Source organism: Giraffa tippelskirchi, chromosome 10, assembly GCF_054371585.1.
Source record: "Giraffa tippelskirchi isolate mGirTip1 chromosome 10, T2T-mGirTip1v1.2.pri, whole genome shotgun sequence".
Lineage (NCBI taxonomy): Eukaryota > Metazoa > Chordata > Mammalia > Artiodactyla > Giraffidae > Giraffa > Giraffa tippelskirchi.
In genome coordinates, this window is record NC_137284.1 from 118327620 (window position 1) to 118343792 (window position 16173).

The 16173-nt window shown below is 36.1% G+C and overlaps 1 protein-coding gene across 13 annotated transcripts in view; it reads left to right on the forward strand.

Moving 5' to 3' along the window:
• Positions 1–16173, forward strand: part of ZNF804B (zinc finger protein 804B) — an 889892-nt gene that overhangs the window by 762836 nt on the left and 110883 nt on the right. The gene's annotated exons all lie outside the window — the stretch shown is intronic.

Here is a 16173-nt window from a genome sequence, read left to right on the forward strand (position 1 = left end):
ATAGTGGTACCTATATTCTCCTTATCTAGTCAGATTTTAACATTTGAGTAATTTGACATAAAAGTATTATAGATTACTGAGTATCATGTAAGTATGAAAATGGTTACATTAAATCTGTATATAAAATATTGAACAAAGCTGAACATTTGCGTATGGTATGACCCAGCAATTTTACCTTAGAAGATATGTTAACATATTTATAGCAGTTCCATTCAACATAGTCCCAAACTAAAATATTTAGATGTACTTCAAGAATGGAATGGATAAATGACAGTATATCCATACAAGGGGATACCACATAGCAATGAAAATGAACACAAGATCAGAAGTAATTATATAAATCTGATAACCATACTTTAAAGCAAAAGAAGCAAGACACAAAAACACATATGTTAATGAGTCTAATTATCTTCCTACCTACCTACCTTTCTGTTATGAACTGTACATTTACATCCCAGCCTAATTCATATTTTAAGATCTTAATCCACAGTGTGATATTATTTGAAGGCAGGGTCAGTGGGAAGTGATTAGGTTATGAGGGTACAGGCCTCATGAAGGGGCTTAGTGCCTTTACAAGAGAGACCTCAAAGAGCTCCTTGCTTAGTGCCTTTACAAGAGAGACCTCAAAGAGCTCCTTGCTTGTCTTCCCATGTTAAGACAAAGCAAGAACTATTCATAGAATTGTTATAAATAGCACATTTTGTGAAATGGAATTGCCCTTTTTGAACTGGAAGTGAGCTCTCACCAGACATTGAATCTGCTGGTTCTTTGATACTGGACTTTCTAGCCTTGAGAACTGAGAAATTAATGTTTAAGCCACCCAGTTTATGGTATTTTTGTTATAGCACTATGAATGGACTAAGACAGTCTATTACAGGCAAAACTGATCTGTACTAGTGTTAAAAGTTGGGATAATAATTATCTCCGGGGAGTCAAAGTATGAGAAAGGTTGATGATATTATATAGCGCTGATGATTTGCTGTTTCTTGATCTGGGTGCTGGCTAAAAGAAGATGTTCACTTTATAAACATTCATTGAGCTTATGGTTCATTCCCTTACTGTATGTAAGTTATGTTTTAACGAAAGTTGTGTTTTAAAAGCATATTTGCTGAGAGAAGCTTCCTAAGAGGCCTGTTATGTGCCAGTTTATTCCCTATTAGCAAACAAATCAATAGGATGCAGTCTTAATATTTCAACCTATAAGCTTTCTGAATTCTGAATTAATTGAAATGGAAACTACAACAAATTAACTTTGAGCAGATGACATTTAATTCAAGTAAGATCAAATAGGAAATTGCCCTTTCCTAAAGATGCTATTACAGTTGTGTACTACCTAATTGCAGATACTAAATCACTTGCTTTTGTTCACTCTACTTTTAGAAGCATGGTATGGTGGGTAACATTCATGAATCAAAAATTTAAATAACATGTGAGAAGACACCTAGAGGTATTGTTAACATTCTCCAAAGTCAGATGAAGCTAATTTAAGCTTAACCTTATCAGCAATCCAAATTCAGCAACTACAACATCCTGAGATGTTCATAAAAATTGTATGTGGCGGTAGAAGACTTTAGATGTCAAGATGTGCTAAGAGAGGGCTAGTATAGTTGTAGTTACTGTCCATAATAAGCATGTACTAGGTAAAAACCCGAGGAATAATTTCTTACTATTGTTGACCAACAAACTTGAAGAAATGTACCTTATCATTAGCTATCAGAAACAGAGTTTTGAAGTGACATAAAAGAGGAAATGTTAAATTCAGCTTTTCTTGAATACTTTGTAAAAGACAAGCTTGCCTCTCCCTCCAGAAAACTAAGGGAGACAGTGTGAATGCTTCTCTCCTTCTGTTTCCATAATGATGGGTAGTACAGAGAATATGCCATGATTATGGAAAGTTATTGTTTAGTGGAAATTATCAAAATTGAACTGAATATTTTCATGATTGTATTTTGGCTACAACTAGAGCATCTCTGCTCACATGTGAGGGCATTTCCATTTATTTGTTCAAAAATACATACTTTGAATGTCTATTCCCTACCAGGAAGTGTGTTAAATTCTAGAAAAATATGGAAATGAGTGCATGATCTTTTTCATGAAATAAACACTAAAGACAATATAAGTAGGAAGGACAAAATTGTTACAGGTCATATAAAAAGAGTAGAGGGCAATGGGAGCTCATGGAAAAATATTACCTTTGGCCATCATGATAAAGACTTCTTGATATCAACTTTAAAAAAATGCACAGCCTGAGAGCTGTGAGTTAAGTTTTATTTGGAGCAAAATGAGGACTACAACCTGGGATATAGCACCTCAGTTAGTCTGAAAATCTGCTCCAAAGAGGCAAGGGGGAAGGACAGTATATATGTGATTTTGGTAAAGGGGAAATGTATGCAATCAAGTGTGTGTGTGTGTGTGTATATATACATATATGTATATATATATATTTTTTTTTTTTGGTAGAAAGTTTCTGCTGGATTCATAAAGCTCCTGCTAGTCATGAGAAAGAGTCATCACCCTGAAGGATTTTAGTACTTTTCTAGATATGAGGAGATAAATGAATTGGGCTCATAAAATCAGCTCCTAAGAATATCTGTCTGAAGACCTTTGCTGCCAGTTTTCCCAGAGCAGAGTGCCTCATTTCTGCTCTTCACCCCAAACTCCTTCAAGGGGTGTTGGAGGTCAGCAGCAGCAGCATATGATTTAATTCTTGTAGCGATAGATTGCTAGCACCCATGGCAAGTGCCAATTTGTATCTGAAAGTGGCATAAGCATAGCAAATGCATTGAGCTGGCTAAAGCGTAAATGTGAGGAGACATCAGAATGGCATTCTAAGAAGAAGAAGGATTCAAGCAAAGGTAGAGAGGAGGAAAAATAATAGTCACTCATAGTAATAGTGAATCATTTATTGTGACAGGAACATGAGACATGTACAGGAACACTATGAGAAATTAGACTGAACTATGTATTGGAGCCAGATCATGGAGGAATTAAGCACTGGTATTTTGTTCGTTAAGCAAGTAACTCAAATGACATTATTTATTGGGGAACTGTGTATGTGTGTGTGTCCTAGGTTGCTTCAGTTGTGTCTGACTCTTTGCAACCCTAGGGACCATAGCCCGCCAGGCTTCTCTGTCAAAGGAATTCTCCAAAGAAGAATACTGGAGTGGCTTGCCATGCCCTCCTCCAGAGGACCTTTCCTACCCATGAATCAAACCTACATCTCTTTAAGCCCCCTACACTGGCAGGCAGGTTCTTTACCTCTAGCGCTATCTGGGAAGCCCTTTGGGCAACTGTATGTAAGATGTATTGCTGCATATTGTAGGATGCATTACTGCATACAAAGAACCCCTGAAGAAATACTGTAACTTGGTCTACTGAATTTATGCAAGAGAAAAGTCAGGATAAGCAATGGCAAAAAAAAAAAAATTGACAAAACTTGTTTGCTTTAATTTTTTTCTTCTTTTATTCTTTAAGGAAGGAATATTCTTTAAGGCAGCAAGCTTTCCTCCTGCTAAATTTTTGTTGTTGTTTTCGTTCCTTTACCTCTATACCCTGCATTCCTAAGTACATTTGCAAGCTCAGGTAGAGCACATCTCAGTTGTGAATAGAATACAGAGGAGGAAATGACGGCCCACTCCAGTATTTTTGCCTAGAGAATCCCATGGACAGAGAAGCCCTGCGGGCTACAGTCCACGGGGTCACAAAAAGTCCGACATGACAGAGTGACTAATACTTCCTTACTGGCAAAATAGCTGTGACAAGATTGACCAGGATCATAACACCCATTTTATGAGGAAAAATAAGAAGACAGTGAGAGTCATTTTATTTATACAGCCATCTGCACATTCATATCTAAATCCTTCTGGGATTTAAATATGCAGCTTCCAAATTCAGGAACTTGTTGGGAGGCCTGAGTCACTCAGAAGCCGGCAGGAATGACAGGCTCCAACGAATCTTTCTTGTGGGCCCTTAATTCCAATCTTTTATACAGTTAGCCTTTTTATGAGTGGTTGTCACTGTGGAATCAAACAAATTCCAGTAAATAGGTACACAGTTTCTTGGCTTTCCGTCATGCAAAGGCTGGTCTGGTTGAAAAGGAGATGTATGGAAGGTGGTTCAGAATAAGATCAGACTCAGATGACGCAATCATCTGAGCTGAACTTTACAGTGTGCAGAGATGCTGTAAAGATCTCTGGGCAAGCCCTTGAGTTTCAAGGACTGCAACCTACGTACACAAACACATGAGCACACAGTCACACACACGCACATGCACACACACTTCCATCAAAGCAGCACCTCTTTGGTCTGCTTTAAACACAGTACTGAATTTTTCTCTGATAAAATAGCAGTGGAAACTGCATGCCTAGTATAGCAGCTCATGGGATCCAGTTTAGGGATTCATTTCATAGATGCTATAAACAGTTTAGAAAAGGATAAATAATTTGTCTTTTGCTTCTTCTTCTTACCCTAGCCTTCTGTTAGAGAATGAATGGTTAATAATATAGTCTTTATAAGGTATTTAACATAGATTATGTTTAACTTTAAATGCAATTTATTTCTCTTTTAAATTCTTTAATGTTCTTTGTTAATGACATTTCATGATTTCAATCTTTAGAAACAATGCTTCTTTGGTGCTTATTTCCCCTAGTATTTAAAGAATACTCTTAACTCTCTTCCTTTCTACAGACATAGATTTCATCATTGAGTTCTATAATTTCGATGACTTTGTGTTATCCTACTTATATAAGCTACTCTCCCACCTTTAGAGACTAAAATCCAAGTTGTTCTAGAAATTCTAGAGAACCATATATGAGACAGCCCACAACTTCTAACCTAGATGCCTATTTGATATCAATATTATAATTAACCTATTTTCCAAACCTAAAATTGGTTGTCTTAGCGACAACCAAACAGGATATTTGGTGTTAGGACTCTCCCAGAAAGTCTGGGAAATTTTTGAGTTTTGAGTTTTCTTTAAAACACTTACTGCATTAAAAATATGGAAGGCATGTGAAAGGATTCTATCATTGTATTAAAATTTATTGTGCCTACACACAAATATTGATATGTTAAACTATTTGAGCCTTGTACTTTTACAGTCGAAGGTTGGCCATTAAAAGGAAACTATGAAAATTAAACATCCATAAAAATATAGATGTTGACATTGTATTAACAAAATAATTTTATAAATAAAAGATATAAAACACCATTTGCACATATATAATGAAAGTGAAAATATTTATCAAATAAATTACCACTGCCACAAGTGAGAATATCTTAAAAATATTATTATACACAGTATAATGCTAATTCCTGTTTTAAAAAATTTGATGAACTTTTTAAAAGCAAGTTGATTTTGTACCACCTAAAAGTTAGTCTTTGAGTGAGTAGGAAGATATCTCAGTATAAATAACAACATTTTTATTCTTATATAGAAAAAGTCTTCGATCATTGGATATAGTAATATTTCTATATTATTTTATAAGAGCTACCCCCAAAAATAGGGGCAAAAAAGTAAAGTTAAGAGAAAGAAAGCTATTCCTGTCATGAAGTCAAATGCATAAAAACAAACATCTAAATATAATTACTTTCTGAGTTCATTTTCCCCAACATGTATATTTATTTTAAAGATTACATCTCATGCCCCAACTCTTCATTTGTGCAGAATAAGGCAAAAGACTTTGTCTGTATCTGAAGGATTATTCCTAATATGCCTTATACCAACCATCTGATTTTAAAAAAAGTAATTCTCTCTCCTTGCCAGAGTAATCTTTTCTTGATTAAAAATGACATTTAGAAAAGGAAACAATATATTTGTTCACCTACATGAGCCAGGAGTGATATGGCTTCCTAGTTGTGTTGCATTTATAAATACATTTTTTGGCAACTGAGAAAATCACTTTTCTTATGCTCACTTAGAAAATGATAAGAGCCCTTTGCAATATAATCTCCAAGGAAACAATCATTCTGAGGTCCTAGATAGACAAGCCTCTGCCTTTCTAATCTAAATCTTTCTGCCAAGATATCTGATAGATTCTGTCAACCTTGATAACTCTCTTATGATATAATTCCAAAGTTACTCTCAGCATTTTGTTTGCAAAAGCACAGATATCAGAGTCCTTTGATTTTTTTTGGAAATTCACTTTATCCTTAGCTCTGCACTTGGAATGTTGCCTTGTGGGGCTCCACATTTGAAATGCAAGGGCGCATCTCCTCTAATCATTCCATTCACCACCATGGGCAAAGAAATAAACTTGGTTCTTAGTGGTTGAGCTTGATCCTCTCAATTTTCCATCTTTTCCTTTTGTTTTCTGACATGGAAACTCATTTAACTGAAAGAGAATATTTTCTACCTGAAAATTTCAATCCATCATATTCTTTCTTATTAGTGAATTGCAAATATGGCAGTTCAGCAGTAAACAAGTATGTTAATTTCTTTGAATCATTTATCTTGGGTGAGTAGAAGCTAAGGGGGCACCAAACAAGCAACTGAAAAAAACAAAAACAAAGTGAAAATCAGGCTAAATAAGTGGTGTCACACATCTAGGTTATAATTGTATAATCAGATGTCTTTTTCTTTTTAAAAATCAATTTTATATCAAAGCGTAATTGATTAACAGTGTTGTATTAGTTTCAGGTGCACAGCAAAGTGATTCAGTTGTAAGTATACATGTATCTATTCGTTTTCAAATTATTTTTCCATCTAAGTTTTACAGAATTTTGAGAGGAATTCCTGTGCTGTGCAATAGGTCCTTATTGGTTATCTATTTTGAATGTGATAGTGTGTACATGCCCATCCCAAACACCTAATCTATCCTTCCACTCCCATCCTTCTCCCTAGTAACTGTAAGTTCAGTCTCTAAGTCTGAGTCTCTTTCTGTTTTGTAAATAAGTTCATTTGCTTCATTTTTTTTAGATTCTGCATATAAACAATACCATATGATATTTGTTTTTCTGTCTCCCTTACTCACTTAGTATGTACATCTCCAAGTCCATCCATGTTGCTGCAAATGGCAATATTTCATTCTTTTTTGATGGCTGAGTAGTATTTCATCATGTATGTGTACTGTATCTTCTTTATCAAGGTATTTATTGATGGGCATTAAGGTCGCTTCCATGTCTTGGCTATTGTAAGCAGCACTGCAGTGAACATTCTGGTGCACATATCCTTTCAAACCATGTGTTTCTCTGGATATATATGCCCAGGAGCAGGATTTCTGGCTCATATGGTAGCTCTACTTTTAGTATTTTAAGAAACCTCCATACTGTTTTCCATAGTGGCTGTACCAATTTACATTACCACCAACAGTGTAGAAGGGTTCCCTTTTCTCTACACCCTCTCTGGCATTTATTATTTATATATTTTTCAATGATGGCCATTCTAACTGGTATGAGGTGATACTCCTTGTAGTTTTGACTTGCATTTCTCTAATAATTAATCATGTTGAGCATCTTTTCATGTCTTGGCCATCTGTATGCCTTCTTGAGAGAAATGTTCCTTTAGGTCTTCTGTCCATTTTTTGATTGGGTTGTTTGTTTGTTTTGATAATTGAGCCACTTGAACTGTTTGTGAATTCTTGAGACTAATCTCTTGTTGGTTGCATCTTTCATAGATATTTTCTTCCTTTTTGTGGGTTGTCTTTCTGTTTGGTGTGGTTTCCTTTGCTGTGCATAAGTTTTTTAATTTAATTAGGTTCCATTTGTTTATCTGTGTCTTTATTTCTATTAGTCTTTCATTTTGGCACAAATAAGTTGAATCAAGATATTTGGAAGATTTTGATATGCTGTTAAATCATAGGAAGGTGTAACAAATGCCATTTAGTATAGTGTCTTTTTGTGTCCTGGGCTTTGTCAACAGTAGAAAAGGTTTGGAGAAGTAAATGAGTATCTATCCATTCTAAATGAATGAACCCCTGTGGAAAATAGGGAGGCTGAAAAATTCAGCTTCCTCTTCCCAAATTCTTTCCTCACTTTCATATTTTACTGTCAGAAATATTCTATTAACTAACTCTTTTTCTCCTCAAAAACATACATCCATATTTAAGAAGACTGTCCCTAAAAGTCAAAAATTAATGGCATAGTCTTGGAGTTCAAAAGAAACTTGTCAATTAACCAAACCCCTATTTTAGAAATACGAAAGCTAGAGACAAGACACTAGAGATAGGTAGTCATGCAAATCAATCTGGAAGTAAAGCTAGATATTAACTTACCTAGTTTCCCTGTCTCCTACCTCAAAAGAAGAGTCTCATATCATTTACTGCATTTTCTCTATATGAATGACTTTTTAAAACTGTATGTCCAATTTAGGTAAGATAAATGTTTGCTAAACATAGAATTTTTAAAAAACCAACATAAATAGAACCAAGTTTTTAAGAATAACATAAATTAAAATTTACATAAAATTTTAAAATATTCTTTTAAATATCAAAATTTCCTATATATTTCACAAAAGTAAGTTAGCTATTTCCATATACATTTGTATCAATGTTTTAATATTCAATATTTATTATGAATTTACAAAATGTTCAAGTGAGCCATTAATTGCAATATATAATTCAATATTGATTAGGCATGATGTTCAGCAACCACTGTCAAGTAGTCATAACGTGCACAAAATTATCTTTTATGATGTAAAATTGTCACCTAAAAGTTAATGCCTCGTAAACACTGATGGAATGCAAAGAATAGCTCACCAAATTATTGAATTTGCTTTCAACTAAACGCTGAATAACTTATCAGCTGTTATGTTGATGCCTACAGAGTATGAGTTAACTATCTTATCAATTGAATTACTTGTTATCACTTCAGGAATATTTTAATATCTCTCTAATGAACCCTATATTAAAAAAAATTTGAATCATATTCAGTTGTATTCTCATTTTTCACTCAAGCATTCTCTACTACTACTACTACTAAGTCGCTTCAGTTGTGTCCGAATCTGTGTGACCCCATAGATGGCAGCCCACCAGGCTCCCCCGTCCCTGGGATTCTTCAGGCAAGAACAATAGAGTGGGTTGCCATTTCCTTCTACACCCAGACCAAACACATGAAAAAGAGAAAAATACCTGCCTGAGGATATTACATAGGGAGCAGAATGAAAAACAATGTAAAGAAATTTTATTCCAATAAAAAAAAATAGGTGTATACTGAAAAAAAATTATTGATGCTGTTCTGTTTGGGATAGTATCTACCCAGATCTTTACTCTACTGTGCAAGAATAAAGAATTCTTAACAAGAATACAGGAAATAAATGAGAAAAGCCAATCATTATCTTTTTCACGTACATATTTAAAGTGTGCAGTTTAATCAGTTGTGACATACATTACACAAAGTCACAACTAAAATCCAGATGGCTTCACATGTCAGCACCAAACATTTCCTAGTACCCCTTTATGCTTCCTTCCTTCTACCCCTCCCTCTTGTCCTCCAGTTGAGAATACCACTGAAGAGTAGCCAAGTGCCTATTAACAAGGGGATGGATAACTGTGACAAATCCATATCATAGAATGCCATCCTACAATTAAAATGATCAAGTAATATACACAACATGGATTAATGTCAAAACAACTATGCTGAGTGAAAAGTCAGACAAGAATACATTTTTGTAAAATCTTACGAAAAACAAACCCATTGGATTCTATATTCTAGAGACAAATGAAACATTAATATTTAGTTAGTTGTTTTTGATAAGGTGTATATGTTATTTAATTAAGAATTCAGTTTCATATCCTTCAGTTCATATGGCCCAAACAAAACAGTAAAAAGCAAAAAGTCCTCAGTGCCTGACTGTAGCAAGTTTAAGAATTCCTTTAATACTAATATAGGTTTCCACAAAAGTGTGACAGGAAGAGGATAAAAAGCAGATGCAAAATATGTAAAAAGTTTAGTCACAAAACCACCTCTCCATTTGTTGATAGCATGTATTTGCACATTTGTCTTTTACTACAGAGCATATCTATATGATTCCTTCTTCCATTTTTCACCTTTTTTCCCCTTGCATTGGCTGTATGACTATAATTGTTTTTATACATGTTATGGTTTCATATGTTATTTCCATTTTGTAACTTCTGCATTAATATAAAAAGGGAAGAAATATTTTTGAAATTTTACTTATGAGAAAATGGGAATCTTAGCTATTAATTAATTGCTAATATCTTTGAACTTGGTTACTCACTGGAACACATATGAAGTTCATAAGAACCACTTACAATCATGATTTTTCCCCTTATTATAATAGACGGTTTACACATAGGTTGGTGAAGTTTAATTTAGTTAAATGGAGACACAAGAAAGAGGATAATTTTCTGCATTATAAATTGTTAATATTGAGGAAACATGACTTAATATTTATCTGAATAAATTATGCTTCAAAAGATTAGCAAATTGAATTTTTCAGTTCAGTCGCTCAGTTGTGTCCATCTCTTTGCGATCCTATGAATTGCAGCACTCCAGGCCTCCCTGTCCATCAACAGCACCTGGAGTTTATCCAAACTCATGTCCATCGAGTCAGTGATGCCATACAGCTATCTCATCCTCTGACGTACCCTTCTCCTCCTGCCCTCAATACTTCCCAGCATCAGGGTCTTTTCCAATGATTCAACTCTTCACATCAGGTGGCCAGAGTACTGGAGTTTCAGCTTCAACTTCAGTCCTTCCAATGAACACCCAGGATTGATCTCCTTTAGGATGGACTGGCTGGATCTCCTTGCAGTCCAAGGGACTCTCAAGAGTCTTCTCCAACACCACAGTTCAAAAGCATCAATCCTTTGGTGCTCAGCTTTCTTCACCATCCAACTCTCACATCCATACATGACAACTGGAAAAACCATAGCCTTGACTAGACGGACCTTTATTGGCAAAGTAATGCCTGTTCTTTTTACTATGCTATCTAGGTTGGTCATAATTTTCCTTCCAAGGAGTAAGCGTCTTTTAATTTCATGGCTGCAGTCACCATCTGCAGTGATTTTGGAGCCCAAAAAAATAAAGTCTGACACTGTTTCCACTGTTTCCCCATCTATTTCCCATGAAGTGATGGGACCAGATGCCATGATCTTAGTTTTCTGAATGTTGAGCTTTAAGCCAACTTTTTCACTCTCCTCTTTCACTTTCATCAAGAGGCTCTTTAGTTCCTCTTCACTTTCTGCCATACGAGTGGTGTCATCTGCATATCTGAAGTTATTGATATTTCTCCCGGCAATCTTGATTCCAGCTAGTGTCTCTTCCGGTCCAGTGTTTCTCATGATGTCCTCTGCGTATAAGTTAAATAAGCAGGGTGACAATATACAGCCTGCACATACTCCTTTTCCTATTTGGAACCAGTCTGTTCCATGTCCAGTTCTCACTGTTGCTTCCTGACCTGCATACAGGTTTCTCAAGAGGCAGGTCAGGTGGTCTGGTATTCTCATCTCTTGAAAAATTTTCCACAGTTTATTGTGATCCACACAGTCAAAGGCTTTGGAATAGTCAATAAAGCAGAAATAGATGTTTTTCTGGAACTGTCTTACTTTCTCGGTGATCCACCGGATGTTGGCAATTTGATCTCTGGTTCCTCTGCCTTTTCTAAAACCAGCTTGAACATCTGGAAGTTCACGATTCACGTATTGCTGAAGCCTGGCTTGGAGAATTTTGAGTGTGAGATGAGTGCATTTGTGTCATAGTTTCCACATTCTTTGGCATTGCCTTTCTTTGGGATTGGAATGAAAACTGACCTTTTCCAGTCCTGTGGCCACTGCTGAGTTTTCCAAATTTGCTGTCATGTTGAGTGCAGCATTTTCACAGCATCATCTTTCAGGATTTGAAACAGCTCAACTGGAATTCCATCACCTCCACTAGCTTTGTTCGTAGTGATGCTTTCTAAGGCCCACTTGACTTCACATTTCTCGATGTCTGGGTCTAGGTGAGTGATCACACCATCGTGATTATCTGGGTCGTAAAGATCTTTTTTGTACGGTTCTTCTGTGTATTCTTGCCACCTCTTCTTAATATCTTCTGCTTCTGTTAGGTCCCTACCATTTCTGTCCTTTATCGAGCCATCTTTGCATGAAATATTCCCTTAGTATCTCTAAATTTCTTGACGAGATCTCTAGTCTTTCCCATTCTGTTGTTTTCCTCTATTTCTTTGCATTGAATGCTGAGGAAGGCTTTCTGATCTCTCCTTGCTATTCTTTGGAACTCTGCATTCAAATGGGAATATCTTTCCTTTTCTCCTTTGCTTTTCACTTCTCTTCTTAGCTATTTGTAAGGCTTCCTCAGACAGCCATTTTGCTTTTTTGCATTTCTTTTCCATGGAATGGTATTGATCCCTTTCTCCTGTACAATGTCACGAACCTCAGTCCATAGTTCATCAGGCACTCTATCAGATCTAGTCCCTTAAATCTATTTGTCGCTTCCACTGTATAATCATAAGGGATTTGATTGAGGTCATACCTAAATGGTCTAGTGGTTTTCCCTACTTTCTTCAAACATCTTTTAAAGTAATGACTTTTTATGGGTTTATTTTGACATACAGATATGGACATTAAAGATTGATGAATGGAACATTGACCTTAGGTCATCCAGTTTTTCATGAAAATGTTAAATGGAAAAACAAAAGAAAGACTGAAAAACATCAGCAGATAATTGTTGTTGTTTGGTCACTCAGTCGTGTCTGACTCTTTGCAACCCTATGGACTGCAGTATGCCAGGACTCCCTGTCCTTCACTGTCTCCAGGAGTTTGCTCAAACTCATGTCCATTGAGTCAATGATGTCATCCAACCATCTCATCCTCTGTCATCCTCTTCTCCTCCTTCCCTCAATCTTTCCCAGCATCAATTCTTTTCCAATGAGTCAGCTCTTTGCATCATGTGGCCAAATTATTGGAGCTTCAGCTTTAGCCTCAGTACTCCAATGAATATTCATGGTTGATTTCCTTTAGGACTGACTAGTTTGATCCTGCTGTTTAAGGGACTCTCAAGAGTCTTCTCCAGCACCACAGTTCAAAAGCATCAATTCCTGGGCACTCAGCCTTCTTTATGGTCCAACTCTCACATCCATTCATGACTACTGGGAAAAACAAAACAAAACAAAACTTGGCTTTGACTATATGGGCTTTTGTTGGCAAAGTGATGTTTCTGCTTTTGAACATGCTTTCTAGGTTTTCATAGTTTTCTTCCAATGAGCTAGTGTCTTTAAATTTCTTGACTGCAGTCACTGTCCACAGTGACTTTGGAGGCCAACAAAATAAAGTCTGTCACTGTTTCCATTTGTTCCCCGTGTATTTGTCATGAAGTGATATGACTTGATGCCATGATCTTAGTTTTTGAATGTTGAGCTTTAAGCCAGCTCTTTTACTCTCCTCTTTAACTTTCATCAGGAGGCTCTTCAGATCCTCTTCACTTTCTGCCCTTAGTATGGTGTCATCTCCATATGTGAGGTTATTCATATTTCTCCCGACAATCTTGATTCCAGCTTGTAATTCAACCAGTCTGGGATTTCACATAATGTACTCTGTATATAAGTTAAATAAGCAGAGTGACAATATACAGCCTTGACTTACTCCTTTCTCAATTTTGAACCAGTCCATTGTTCCCTGTCCAGTTGCAATGTTGCTTCTTGACCAGTATACAGGTTTCTCAGGAAGCAGGTAAGGTGGTCTGGTACTCCCATCACTTTAAGAATTTTCCACAGCTTGTTGTGATCCACACAGTCGAAGGGTTTAGCATAGTCAATGAAGCAGAAGTAGATGTTTTATGGAGTCCCCTTGCTTTGACTATGATCCAACAGATGTTGGCCATTTGATCTCTGGTTCCTCTACCTTTTCTAAATCCAGCTTGTACATCTGGAAGTTCTCGGTTCACATATTATTGGAGCCTAACTTGAAGGATTTGAGAATTACTTTGCTAACATGTGGAATGAGTGCAATTGTGTGGTAATTTGAACATTCTTTGGCATTGCCTTCTTTTGCAAATAGAATGAAAACTGACCTTTTCCAGCCCTGTGGCCACTGCTGAGTTTTCCAGATTTGCTGGCATACTGAGTGCAGCACTTTAACAATATCATTTTCAAGAATTTGAAAAGTTCAGCTGGAATTCCATCACCTCCACTAGCTTTTTTCGTAGTAATGCTTCCTGGGGCTCTCTTGACTTCATACTCCAGGATGTCTGACTCTAGGTGAGTGACCACACCCTCTTGCTTATCCAGGTCATTAAGAACTTTTTCGTACAGTTCTGTGTACTATTTTTGCTCTTCTTAATCTCTTCTGCTTCTGCTAAGTACTTACCATTTCTGTGCTTATAATTAAATCTTCACAAACTCATGTTTGATTATGATACTATCTTGATAAACTTATGAGTTGATTTAAGGCACATAAGTTAAATGGGAAATTTTTTTGGAAATACTACCACACAAATGCATATACACACACAAGTCATTTTTAAAGTTTTTACTTGCTAAACAGACAGAATAATTTGTGTGGGTCTAGACAGACTTTTTAGTTAAAGTCCATAAAATTTTATCTTTGTCATTTTTGTTATTAATAATAAAATGCTTAATGTTTAAATCACCTTCTAAATTTGTGGTCACCCTGGGTGTTTATATCTGTACAATAATAGTAGTATTTGTAAGAATACATTTTTTCTTCCTTTAATGAAAACATTATAGAATCAATTAGATTATAAGGCTGTTAGTGAAAAACACTAAGTTGATACATGTTTTATACTAAATAAAAAATTAACCTTGAGGCCCTGAAATTACTTGTCATGTCACATCAGGAATATGGTCACATAAATGCAATGAAAGTTAATACACATCCTTGTAGAATGAGTATATGTTATTTATTGCTAATATCTGAGGTACATTTCTGTATGTTATAAACTGATGAACTTTCAAATCATGATTTTTGTATAGGGTAGTAAAAATGTAACAGAAAATATCCAAAACTTTTAAAAAATCAAAAGCAAAGTCATTAAAACATTAGTCCCTCTGTACTTCTGCCAAAGGCAGAAATCCAAAAGATACAGTAGCAAAAGGACAGGTCAGGAAGACAGCTCAGTTCACCATCTACAGTAGAAAGCAAAGCCTGTTTACAGAAAGAAAAAAATGTATGTTTAATGCAAGGAACATTATTTCTAACAAGTAACTTATCCAGTATATGGCACTGTGGGGAGTTTAAAAATAAGAGAGTCAGCAATAAAGGGCACTTGTGTCCTCATAGGAACATGATTGTGTCTGGCTGAGGTTTCTGCTTGTTTTTGCATTGGATTTCCCCACCTTTAGTTTGTAACACAAAGACAGATCTCATGGGAAGAAAAACTTGTCATCCACATAGTACATCACTCAGCTGGGAAGACAACTTCATCTCTTCCCTGTGGGAGGGGGGAAATGCTTTTTATTGAACTTTGTGGGCCCATTCTTTATACATTGTTTAGGTGTCAGTTATGGGAAACTAGGCTCCCCTTCCCCAACAGAGCTGGCATTTTTTAGTGCAGTCCTCATGGACCACCCTCCACCCAATTCCCATCAAATCTCCATTCCCAATCCAGACACTTCTTGTTCTCACGAGCCAGATGTCTGTCTTCAGCTGTCACTGTGTATTGCATTCAAGTCTAATGCCATGTTTTTGTCTTTGCTGTTAAACTCTGAAAAAACAAAATGGAACAAAACAAAATCAAGAAAGTATAAACAAATAGCAAAACAAATAACAGTATATGGCCGGTACTATACAAAGTATTTCATTTGATTTGTTTTCACAATCAGTGTCACAGTCCTATGAGTTAGTTACTGATATCAAGCACTCCTGATTTGGGATGAAGACACAGATAAAGATGAAATTTCTGGGTGCCCCTCATGAAGAACAGACCTTTGATTTAAATTCAGTCCATCTGATTCAGAACTATATTCCTAACCACAAGGACATATCGCCTCATCTATTTTTAATGGGCTTCCCTGGTGGTCCAGATGCTCAAGAATCTGCCTGCAAAGTGGGAGACCTGGATTCAATCCCTGGGTTGGAAAGATCCCCTGGAGAAGTGAATAGCTACCCACTCAAGTATTCTGGCCTGGAGGATTCCATGGACAGAGGAGCATGATTCTTAGCAATCAATTTCAAAACTTAGAACTTCCTAGACACCCTTCCTCCTGGCATATTTTCATTTTGGCCACTGCTTCAGCATTTAACACTATAGTTTTTTTGGTTT